The sequence below is a fragment of the Protopterus annectens genome, chromosome 16.part0 (genome assembly GCF_019279795.1).
Source record: "Protopterus annectens isolate FY-2018-M chromosome 16.part0, PAN1.0, whole genome shotgun sequence".
Lineage (NCBI taxonomy): Eukaryota > Metazoa > Chordata > Ceratodontiformes > Protopteridae > Protopterus > Protopterus annectens.
This window is the reverse complement of record NC_056750.1, coordinates 12942058-12954657: the sequence shown is the minus strand read 5'-3', so window position 1 is coordinate 12954657 and position 12600 is coordinate 12942058. Positions and strand designations below refer to the sequence as shown.

The following is a 12600-nucleotide window of genomic DNA, read 5'->3' as shown; positions in this document are numbered from 1 at the left end:
AAATCCTGTTTTCTCAGATTGCCTTTTGCTGATGATTCCTTGTTTGTTTGTTTTTTTCAAACTACCCATCTTCTCAGATAGTGCATCATTCCTAGGTCAGACTGTGCCAGTCAACCAAGTCCGGCCCACATTTCTTTCTATTGAGCTAACACATTAACCCTGTCTATGGAGTCATTTTTTACCCATATTCAGCAGAAGCAGTAATGTGTGCTGGAATGTTCACTACATGTAGGAATCATTATGAAGTGAACTGCAGAAATAAACTGTTTACAAACATATCTATGTTTTGCCCTCTCCTTTCAGCACTAGGTAAAAGTATAGCAGGACACCTACCATACCTGATTGACAGATTTAACAGCATGAACTTTAGGAGGGCATCTTTAAGGAGGATGGCTGGTAGTACATCTTGTCTCAGAACCAATGCTATTTCTGTATTCCACAGACCTCTACAACCAGTAGACGTACTGTAGCACAGCACTCCTATTCTCTCTCACACACACACACACACACACACACACACACACACACACACACTATGCAATGTTATAGTTGACGGTATAGTACACGTGGAGTTTAGGACCCAGTTAGTTTACTAAAAACTTTAATGATATTTGGTATATTCCATTGTATTTTTTTCTATTTATAAAGCAGATATTCACATTATTTGTATTAAAGTTGGTGAGATTGTGCTGGAATTACAGTTTTATGAAAGCAGTATGTGGCCCATGTAACATCATTACCTCCACCATGTACCCCATTCTATAATCTGGCTGAACTGGTTCATTAACTTATTGCTCCACATCCATGTGAAGCAGAGTTCCTCCCTAACCCAATTCAAGTATAACTTGGGCAATTGAATGGGTAACAGAAAATCCATCCCTGGTTTGGCACCTGTGTCTCTAATGGCACAGGCAGCCATTAAATGGTTCATCTCCCAGGCCCCACATCCAAAGCCCCTGCTTACAGTTATCAAGGCTACCAGGACATGTCAGAGATTTGGGATGCATACCTAGGCTTAAAAAGGACCGTGTGGTTATTACCATAGTAAGCACTTATGAACCTAGGAGATGGAAAGAATCAAACCCTTGACTACAGGTAGCAGCTCATTAAGAGCTTAGAACCTTAGTCTTCTGCATTAACTGACAGGCATCCACACACTTCTTTATTTGTTGATAAATCACTGAAAGTTAAAAGTTACTGAAGTTTACAGTGGGTCAATAATCCCAGTTATTAGAGTTCTGTGCAATATTAATGAATCACTTCATCTAGTCAAAGTACATGATTTGAACCAGTTCACCTCCATTTGCCTACTGCCTGACTTTGTGCAAGAAGTTGTTTTTTGCCATTCATTCCCAATTGCATAGCTGCTCTAGATCACAAAATGTTACGGCAATGTTGTCAGCACACAAATTAATGCAATATAGGCCATTTCATCTTCAAGGGCAGTAGGCAGTATACACTGCATCTGTAGATAAAGCATTAAAATGTAAAGTTGATTGCCAACAGCAGCATCTGCAATAGTAATAATTCTCTTTATTGTGTCATTATTCAGATGACTTTTATTTCTGCAGAGATTATGCATATTGAATTAGCATATGACATCAGGTGGTTAATATTTTCTGCTCTCATCATAAATGCTCTTCTGAAGCAACAGAAAAATTAAAACAAACTGAAATAAATAAAACAAAATCCACGTCAGCAGAACCAGCAGCAAAAAATCCAATGTTAAGTGTTTTATTAACATCCACTTTTCGTTCAAAAAGACTGAACTTCTTCAGACAGACATCAAAAGGTAGCAAATGTAAAAAAACTCCTTAAATACACAATTAACAACACATGATACATTTGAATGGACCAACCAACTGGTTAAAACTCACTGACATCAATGTGTGGGAAAAAGCTGATCTCAAAACTTCTTAAAGTACTACTGCATACAAAAGTCGAATCTATGAAAAATGTGTTTTAAAAACAAAACAAAATGGAAATATATATAAACATAAAATGTTTAAAATATTTGAAACCAAAAAACATAGTATATAAAACCTTTTTAATGACAAAAGGTAAAAAGTAAAAAATAGTAAATGAAAAGTAGTAATAATAAAATTACCTCTGCATACTTCTAAGTTTCAAAATGCAAGCTAAACTTACTCTGTCATTGAGATCTGGAAGTCTATATGAACAGAGTTTCAGCTGCCAAATCACTTCTAGGCGCTCTAATAATAGTTGGAAAGGACCCCCCTGATGTCAAAGGAAACCTGTCCTAACACCCTAAAAGTAAAACTGTGCTGAGGGTGGTCATTAACATGTTTCGCCAAAGCATTTTCACACTTGTTTTTCCTAATACAGTATAAATGCTCATAAATTCTTTCATTAAAACCTCTGTCAGTCTTGCCCACATAAAATGCTGGGCAAGATTGGCAGCAAGCCAAATAAACAACCGATCGAGATTTACAGTTGAATCTACCAACAGTGGAGAAAGAAGACCCAGCAATTTTAAAGCTCGAACCAGTGGCAATATGCCTACACATGTTACAACTCTCACATTTGAAAGTGCCCTCTATTCTAACACGAGTGTCATTTTTTGTTTCTAATATCCGTTTGAGGTTGTCACCCCTGCTATATATAAACCTAGGCAAAGTACCAAACCTGGCTTGTAAGGCATCATCACACAAGAAAATACTCCAGTTCTTGACAACCACCTCCTTAATTAGGTGAATCTCAGCACTGTAATTGGTGATGAAAGAGATAGAAGTGTCAACTTTCTTGCTGTCTAAAAAGACTTCAGGCATAACTGGAGATAGGTGTTATAGTGAACAACTTGTGAACGAACTGCTTTGTAAAATAGGTTTATAAACACCCCCATACCTTTTAGTCTGGACCTCAGTAACCAGGTCATGAATAAACTTGTCTGGGTAACCTCTGTGTAGAAACAATCCCTTAATAAACTCACATTCTTCTAAAAAGGATTCGTCGTCAGTTACCATTCGAGCAGCGCGCACAAGTTGCCTCTTGACTACCCCTCTTTTCTGGTGCCTAGGATGGGCACTGGTGAAGTGTAACATGGTGTTAGAGTAGGAACTCTTCCGAAATATTTTAGACTTAAAGCTACCAGCAGAAATGTCTTTATATAAGTCTACATCCAGATAAGAAATTCTAGAATCAGACTCTACAAATGTGAAGTTCAAAAAAGACGTGCTGGAGTTGAGATAGTCCATGAAGGTTCTCACATCATTAATTGAACCTTCCATCAGTATAAAGATGTCATCCAAAAATCTGGTGTAAAAATCGATTTTGAACTGACCATTGTAATTGCCAAGCACATATCTGTGTTCCCATTCAGCCATAACAATGTTGGCAAAACTGGCCCCTACTGGTGAGCCCATGGCTACACCAGTCTTCTGTAAATATATCTCTCCCCCAAATGTTACAAAGTTGTACCTCAAAATGACACTAACAGTTCCTGCACCAATCTGATTTCTACACTGCTAGCATTGTGATGCAATAAACGGTCAGTGACCCAGTCTATCCCTGTGGCATGAGGAATAGACGTATAGAGGTCTTTTACGTCTATTGTCAAAAATCTATGACCTCTCTTGAATTCTAAAGCACCTATGGCTTTCAAAAAAGCCCAAGAATTCGAGCTTTAAAATTGCTGGGTCTTCTTTCTCCACTGTGTTGGTAGATTCAACTGTAAATCTCGATTGGTTGTTTATTTGGCTTGCTGCCAGTCTTGCCCAGCGTTTTATGTGGGCAAGACTGACAGAGGTTTTAATGAAAGAATCTATGAGCATTTATACTGTATTAGGAAAAACAAGTGTGAAAATGCTTTGGCGAAACATGTTAATGACCACCCTCAGCACAGTTTTACTTCTAGGGTGTTAGGACAGGTTTCCTTTGACATCGGGGGGGTCCTTTCCAACTATTATTAGAGCACCTAGAAGTGATTTGGCAGCTGAAACTCTGTTCATATAGACTTCCAGGTCTCAATGACAGAGTAAGTTTAGCTTGCATTTTGAAACTTAGAAGTATGCAGAGGTAATTTTATTATTACTACTTTTCATTTACTATTTTTTACTTTTTACCTTTTGTCATTAAAAAGGTTTTATATACTATGTTTTTTGGTTTCAAATATTTTAAACATTTTATGTTTATATATATTTCCATTTTGTTTTGTTTTTAAAACACATTTTTCATAGATTCGACTTTTGTATGCAGTAGTACTTTAAGAAGTTTTGAGATCAGCTTTTTCCCACACATTGATGTCAGTGAGTTTTAACCAGTTGGTTGGTCCATTCAAATGTATCATGTGTTGTTAATTGTGTATTTAAGGAGTTTTTTTACATTTGCTACCTTTTGATGTCTGTCTGAAGAAGTTCAGTCTTTTTGAACGAAAAGTGGATGTTAATAAAACACATAACATTGGATAAATGCTCTTCTGTTAAACTATGCTATACATGTCTGGCATGATGCTAACAATTATACAATTTCATGTTGTTCATTCAAACTTACCAATAAAGTACATGTAATTTATTTCTTCATAATGATGAGGGGTGGATAGAGACAGCAAATTGACTATAACTGCTGGTGGAAGTGGGGAATATCTGTGGCTGAAAGTACCTTATGATCTTATCATTTTAAACAGTCTTTAATCTGGCTTTGCAGAATTAATGTGCATATGTGTGTGAATTAAGTTGGAATACTTTACTGTGGATAATGCATGTTTGTGTGAAATGCATGTAAAATATGTTGTTTTGGTCATTCACAACTGTGAAGGATGCAGTCAACAATGTAGCTATAATTGCTGGGTTTGTGGAATTTCTATAGATAAAAATGACTGACCCTGCTGGGTTGATAAAGTTAAAGGGTTTGACATAATGGTTAAGGTATTTACCTCACTGATATAAGGTTTAGGGTTTGATTCTCATCTCCAGTTGTTGGCTAGGCATGTAATAGTCTGCAGACTAGTGACCTAGTATTTGCTTATGAGCCTATTAGTCTGTCTTTGCAAGACGAGTGTGTATTTGTATACAGCAAATTTGAATACCTTACGCTGGCTATTTTTATCATAGTCAGATGTGATAGGTACAAAGTTAATACAAGTGGCTGTAATTGATGTGTGAATATTGGTGGATTATAATGATGGTAGTTTGAGTGGCCTTTAATGGTTGAGGTGTTCTGAAATAGGTACTTTTTTATTATTGGCTGATACATTTTGATTTACTGCTTACTGGAGAAATGTTCAAAATTGCAAATTTAAAATGCACACTAACAAATGTTGCTGTAGTAAACAAAAATATAGTTTTAAACACTTGGAAGGTAAATCCAAAAGAACACATGCATTTATGCATGGTCCTAAAAATGTGTAAGGGAAGTCCATGGTTTGAAAACAGCCCGATTATCAATCTTGAGTTCTCTTTCAAAAATGCATAACGTGCAATCATTTTTTAGAAGTTCTTGAAAATATTAACTTTACACAGTAAGTTTAAAACCTTGCTGGATTAATATACCTAATGATCTTTATTCATCTTATGTATCAAGCATCTAGCATGTGCAGTCATCGGTATTTGTTGTGTAGCATCACACTTACCACCACCGAGCTGAATCATTGTATTGGCAAAATAATTTTACTGTTGAAGACTGCAAGGTGCTCACTCTTAGTACCTTCAGAAAATGTAGTGCACCATAACAAGCAGAAAATTACCCAGTGTAGCCATACACACTATGTGTGTGTGTGTGTGTGTGTGTGTGTGTGTGTAGTGATATCTTGTGAAGAATGGGTAGTAAAGTGATGCTGGGGATGTATGCCAGCTGCTGAGTTTTATGGATGGTGGGATCAGGTCAGGGTATTGTGTCAACTGTCACCATCTTCAAAGTGCCACTCTCCTACCTTCGACTGCAGTCATAACTGACTATTGCAGGTCTTCTCTCACACAATCCAACCATCTCTTTGCTGGACACCCTCATTTCCTCTTGCCTTCTTCCTGTTTGTCCCAAATCTTCTTCACCAGATTGTCTTCTGCTTTCCTGCACCTGTGCCTAAACCACAGTAACCTTTTCTCTTTGAACTCTCTGCAGTTGGAGCTACTTTTGCTCCTTCTCTGATGTCCTCATTTCTTCATCTGTCCCACAGTGTACATCTTAACACAGTGAAGTACCAAACTGCCAGAGCCACGGATGTCGAAAACAATGTTTTAATGTTAAAATCCACAAGTAAACACAGAAATCTATCCCAAACACATAAAAGCTTGATTACAAAAATTGTGTTTTCGTCTTATGCAAACTGACTTCTTCAGATACCCTCCATCCAATAAATCAACCTTTATATACAATACTTAAAAAACAATTACCCAATCAATGCAGTCTTAGAGTTAAAAAGTTAATTATGAAATTAGTATTGCCTCCTGCCCATGTTTTCTAAAAAAACATTTCTTTTATAATGGGGGGTATCTGAAGAAGTCAGTTTGCATAAGACGAAAACGCAATTTTTGTAATCAAGCGTTTATGTGTTTGGGATAGATTTCTGTGTTTACTTGTGGATTTTAACATTAAAACATTGTTTTCGACATCCGTGGCTCTGGCAGTTTGGTACTTCACTTTGTTTCTTGGTTTTAGTGTACCAAATGTCCTTTTCGATTACAGTGTACATCTTACCACCTGTCTCAGGCACTTCATCTCCATCACCTCTCGCTTTCTCACCTGCTGTGCTTCACTGCCCAGGCTTCTGTACCATATAGTAGTACTGTTTTATACATCTTACTTTTCAGCTTCTTTGGCATTCTTCTGTCATACACTACCCCAACACACTATGTCAGTTGACATAAAAACAAATGAACCACTGCAAAGTGTCACCACTCCAGCCACTTTATTCCAATCCACAAAAGACTAAGTGCTTTTGCACAGTGAATCCAGGGCTTCTTCAGAGTAATGATAAAAAGCCAATAACCCTTCTTAAATATTAAAATCACATGATTAATTAACTAATTCAATTAAATAATATTGCCTTAAAGCAACAAACCTATCTAAAACTTTTAAAACACATAAAATACTTGACTTCATAAAATCACAAAATTCACCAAGAAAAGCACTGGAGAAACTGAGAAAGTTCTTTTTTTAGCATAGTTAAAATTTAATGTTCACTATTCATCCCAAAAACTTCATAGTTTTTGGGATGAATAGTGAACATTAAATTTTAACTACGCTAAAAAAATAACTTTCTCAGTTTCTCCAGTGCTTTTCTTGGTGGGTTTTGTGTTTTTTTTTTTTTTTGTACTGTGGACACCTGGGCCTGCTTGTGTGCTGCTTTCTCTTTTCATTGACTTCATAAAATGTTGCATCAATAAATCTACTAACTCAAATGAATACAATTAAAAATTAGTGGACTTTGAACTCATAAAATAAGAGTGGATTAAATAACACCCTTTTTATTCATACAGTTACTAACACATTAAATATTAAATATTAAATACTCTGTTCAAAAACGCATTAAAAATGAAAACTAAAAGCATATTGTGTCAAATCTCATTAACTTTCTTTTTTAATATGCTCATAATAGAGCAACAATCATTGATACCAGGGGGCTTTTTCACGTTCAATCTAAGTTGCCACATTGTTTCTTTGACCTCCAGGAGATTGCTGTAATCACCTCCCTTGTGGTCCACATTTATTTTATAAACAATAAAAAAACAGAAATCTTTTGAAATTTTCACATTTAGTACTGTGCATGTATAAAGCATTTGTAACTGTTTTGTTTCTTATGTACCTTACATTTTCCACTATTCTATTACGCATTCTACACTTGGATTTACCAAAGTAGAATGCTGGGTAATATAAACACTTTGCTACATAAACAACCAGTCTGGTGTTACAATTACACCTTCCAGGGCATTGTATATTCCTGTTGTGCCTTCTAACTGAAACATTGGGACCATTGTTAATATATTTACAGTGTCTACATGTGCCACATTTTTTTCATTTCAGATGCGTAGTTCGGCAAATTGTTATTTTTCTGTCTTTCAAACAAATGTTTCAAGTTATTCCCCGAACTATATATTACTTGAGGTTTGCTACCCAATATTGCTTTTAGTTTTTGTGGAAAAGTGAAGTCCCACTATGTCAGTTGGCTGCAGCCCCTCTAATTCCAGCTTTGGACTCCTCATTCAGGCTTCACTTCTCCACAGTCAACCCTCCCAGATACTTTAAGCTTTTAATCTGCTCCATTATTTTCCCTTCTATATCAATTCTCAGCTTCTTCTGATTCCCCCACTTGCTGCTATTACAACTGTCTTATCTGTATTCAGGTTCATCCCACAAGACTTCAGTTTTACATTCCATTCCCCTGTCTGTAGTGCCACATCATCTGCATACAGCAACTCTGTTCATCTATTAACAAACAGAACAACCTGCTTGGTAATGTTGTCCATCACCAGTATGTAAGCAGTGGGCTCAGAGCTGAATCCCGATGCACACCCACTCCCACTGGGAATCCTTCTATGAGTCCAAATACTGTCCATACTTGAGCCATTGGGTCCTTGTACATAGCCTGCACTAGTTCTACCAGTGTTTCTGAGACTTTGATCCACCACAGGACTGCCCAAATCAGCTTTCTTGGGACCTTGTCATATGCTTTCTCCAAGTCAAGGAATGCTCAGCTGGACTTATCTTTAACAACTTCTCAACTATCTGTGTCACTGCAAACATTGGGTTGGTTGTACTGCATCCTAATGTGAATATGAACTACTTCTCCCATCTCTTGTCTTACTTTCTACTCTCTGCATATTCATTTACTACCCTCTCCAGAACTTTTATACTGTGTGACAGGACTTTGATACCTTTGTATTACACATAGTTGTGGATGTCCTCTTTGATGTTCATCATATTGATTACTGCTGCAGTAGCCTTAGCTTTATGGGTTATACCCTGCTAAGGGTATAATAGCCGTCCAGCTTCCAAAGCTTTAGGGCACCTTCCACATGCCCAAACTGTCATTGAGCTCAAGTTGAACTGATTAAAAGACAAGTTTGGGTGTGAAGCCTTTCAAAATTTTACTGCCGCCAAAAGGTACACTTCTTTAAAGCTTTTGAGTATCAGTGGTCAACTTATGCTTTCCTTTGCTGAGCAGCTAAGTTCCCTTTGGGGGAAAAAAACTTCCATTTTCTTAATTTTGTTGCTGTTTTGTTACTTTCCTGTTCAGAAAAGTTATTTTAAAGCTAGGAAAGTTGTGTTTTAATAGCCTGTCTTGAGACTGCAGTATACAGAGCGCTCATCTTTGTGTCGGTTTAAAAGTGGTGTAAAGTAACTCAAAACATGTTTTTCTGTGGAGAAACTGTATTTATTTTAGTTTTGTGGGACAGGTGGAGTGTTTTTAAGTGCTTTTATTCTGTTTTTTTGTCAAAAAGTAACTTTTGTGGACTGGTAGTATTTACTGGCAATTGCTGCTTGTGTTCCCCAGGAAAGAAGAGACATTATTTGACTTGACCATGGAAAGGACTAATGGTCAGTCCTTCTTCCAGTCACAAAAAGAAAAAATTAAGCATGAAGCCTTTTTCACCACACAAGGCTAGCAGTTTACCTCAGCTGCAGGTGGGTGACTACTGTAGCCATTTGTTCTACCTCAGACCACTCATCCTTTACCCTGGTTCCCTTTGGTGTAGCACCTACAGCTTTATGAACTGGGGATTAGCCACATCCTCAGTGGGCAAGGTAGAGCCACTCTTGCCAGGGAAAGTTTCCTGTTGACTCAGAATGCTGTGCCCATCCCTGGGGAAGATACTGCTATCATTAGTAACATAGTTGGCCCCATTTTTTTCCGTACAAAAAGGAAAAGAAAACAGAGCATGTATGTACTCCTCCTCAACTTTCTTTGACTAGGAGTAATTTACTGGGTCTGGCTCAGGGTTTAATTCAGGATATTGATAGTTCTTGTAAAGCAGTTTCTGGTAAAAGAAAGAGGGATTTCTCTTTTCCTGAAGAGATTCAAAATTCTGAATATGAACAGGAAGATACTAGGACAGATGCATTTTTTTCCCTCAGATTTATGATTCAGACTCTGAGGAGAGCTCAGTTTCTGATTCTCCATGTAGGGGTTTTTCTTTCTCTGAGACTTTTGTTAGAATGCGCCAGTGTTTTCAGTTGGAGTAGACTGAGGTTTCTCAGTCCCTCAGAAAATGCTATTGTTACATAACTATTTTCCAGAACCTACTTGCTCCTGTTCTGTCTGCTTTAGAGGATGTGTGTGTGTGTGTGTGTGTGTGTGTGTGTGTGTGTGTGTATGTGTATGCGTGTGTGTATGTGTGTGTGTGCATGTGCGCGTGTCTGTGTGTGTGTGTGTGTGTGTGTGTGTGTGTGTGTGTGTGTGTGTGTGTGTGTGTGTGTGTGTGTGTGTTATGGCCTGCAGTTTTCTTGATAGCCAGCTGAGCGTAAAAAGGCAAATAGGATGAATAAAGTTACGCATTCTTTTAAATGTTACAGACTATTCCCAAACCTGACCCAGCAGATATAGCTTTAGTTGATCCCACTGCTGCTAAGCACTTAGTTAAGTCCAATCCTACTCTTTCTGATAAGGATGGGAAAATTATTGATAGGTTTGGGAAAAAATTGTATACTGCTGATCAACTTCAGTTGACTGCCTGAATGATAGGGTCTTAATTTCTGTTAGGCCTCTATTTACGGAGGACATGCAGCATCTGTTAGTAGTAAAGGCAAGAAAGCTGCTACTAGAAAATCATATATCAGCAAATAGAAGAGGTTTCTAGTTAGTACCAACAACATAACAAGCACCCATTCAGGGCTAGTTGTGCTCTGATTCTACAACATTTGTGTGAGTTACTATACTGTGGCCTTTCTTTCTCCTCCATCAAGGTTTATTTATCAGCCATTTCAACATGTCTGTCCATTTCAATGCAGACTCATGTCAAAAAGTTTTTAAACTGGGTTTTACATAAGAGGCCTTCAAGAAAACAGGTGGTCCCTCCTTGGGATCTTTCTCCTGTGTTAAGAGAAGCTAACACTTGCTTCATTTGAACCAGCTAATCTGGCTGACTTGAGGTTCTTAACATGGAAAACAGTTTTACTGATTGTTGTGATCTCTGCAAGAAGGTTATCTGAACTGCAAGCTTTTATGAGGAGTTAACACTATCTCATTTTCCACAGGGAAAGGATTTCTTTGAGAACTAATCCTTTTATGCCTAAGTGGTTTCTGAGTTTACTTTAAACCAAAGTATCCATCTTCCTGAGTTCTTCCATGAACTTTAAAATGAGTGAGAAAGGATACTCCATACCATGGATATCCACAGACAACTCAGGTGCTATCTTGGCAGAACTAAATCTTTCAGATCTTCGGATCAATTACTCATCTCTTTTGAAGGTAAGTAGAATGGATAACCTGTGTCAAAACAAAGTACTTCCCAATGGTTGTCTAAGGCTAATATTGTTTGTTATACTCACCACAACAAAACTATTCCAGGCAGGGTCAAGGCCCACTCTACCAGGGCCTTGGCTTCATCTGTAGCTTTTTGGAAAGGTTTTGATTCTAGTATTCTTCTGTCCATATTTTTCTTTCATTATTGGCTGTGTCTGGGGCAGTACAGCTTCTGTGGTGATGGGGTTCATCATTCAGAAGCTGCTGGAAGTTGGGAGTTGGTGTAATTGTTAAGATGTTTACTTTATAGATACAAGATATGGGATTTGTTTCTAGGGCAGCTAGCCTAGTACTTACCTATGAACCTATAAACCTATGGAAGTACTCCTTCCCTCTGCCTTTGATGCCCTGTGTATTGGGGAGCAGATTGTTGCTGGCGTCCCTTATGAAGGGTCTGACTACCTTCTTTACCTTTTTGTCTTTGCATTGCAACCTGATAGAGTGTCTTTGAGCTTTCTACTGAGTCGCTTTTCATAATTTAGTAGATTGCCCCTAATGCCTTGTTCTTTGCTCTTCGTAGTTTCTTTATTAGGTAACCAGCATTCCTTTTTAACCTGGTCTTTTCTATCTCCTACTGCAGTTGGTCATTTTTTTTTGTTTTGTTTTGTTTTTTTGATGATTTCCTGGACTTCTGCGTTTCAACACCAGCTTTCCTTATGTAAATTGATTCCATACGTGGCTCAGCTGCATATCTGTTCTGTAGTCCTTCCACATGCTGCTCTGAGCTGCTGCTATTCTTCATCAGCACCACCTATTTATTCTTCCTGAGGTGTTAGAGCCTTGAGTAATTCCTTGACTTCTTGTGCTTTCTCTCCAATCAACATCCAGGTCTTCAGCCTAATCACTGTTGACCTTATAGCCTTCTCTGGCCACTGCTTTCAGATTGTGGCAACCAGTAATTTATGCTGTGGGCCAACTGTTTCACTGGGGATGATTTTTGCAGTCACTAATTCTACCCCAGTGCCCTTTCCTTACTAGAAGGAAGTCTACCTGAATTACATATTGGCTGCTCCTGTATGTGATCTTGTGACTGTCTATGTTGCTGAACAATGTGTTGCCCACCATCAAGCCATTTGCCAGACAGTCTTAAATGGCTTCTCCTACTTTATTCTTGTTGCCCCACCCATGTGGACCACGGCAGTCCTCATATTCTGTTCTGTCTGTTCCAGTATCTGCATTCTAGT

At 37.9% G+C, this 12600-nt stretch overlaps 1 protein-coding gene across 2 annotated transcripts in view; it reads left to right on the top strand.

Moving 5' to 3' along the window:
* AK8 (adenylate kinase 8) overlaps window positions 1–12600 on the top strand; it is a 2747949-nt gene that overhangs the window by 1612109 nt on the left and 1123240 nt on the right. The window lies entirely within an intron of this gene.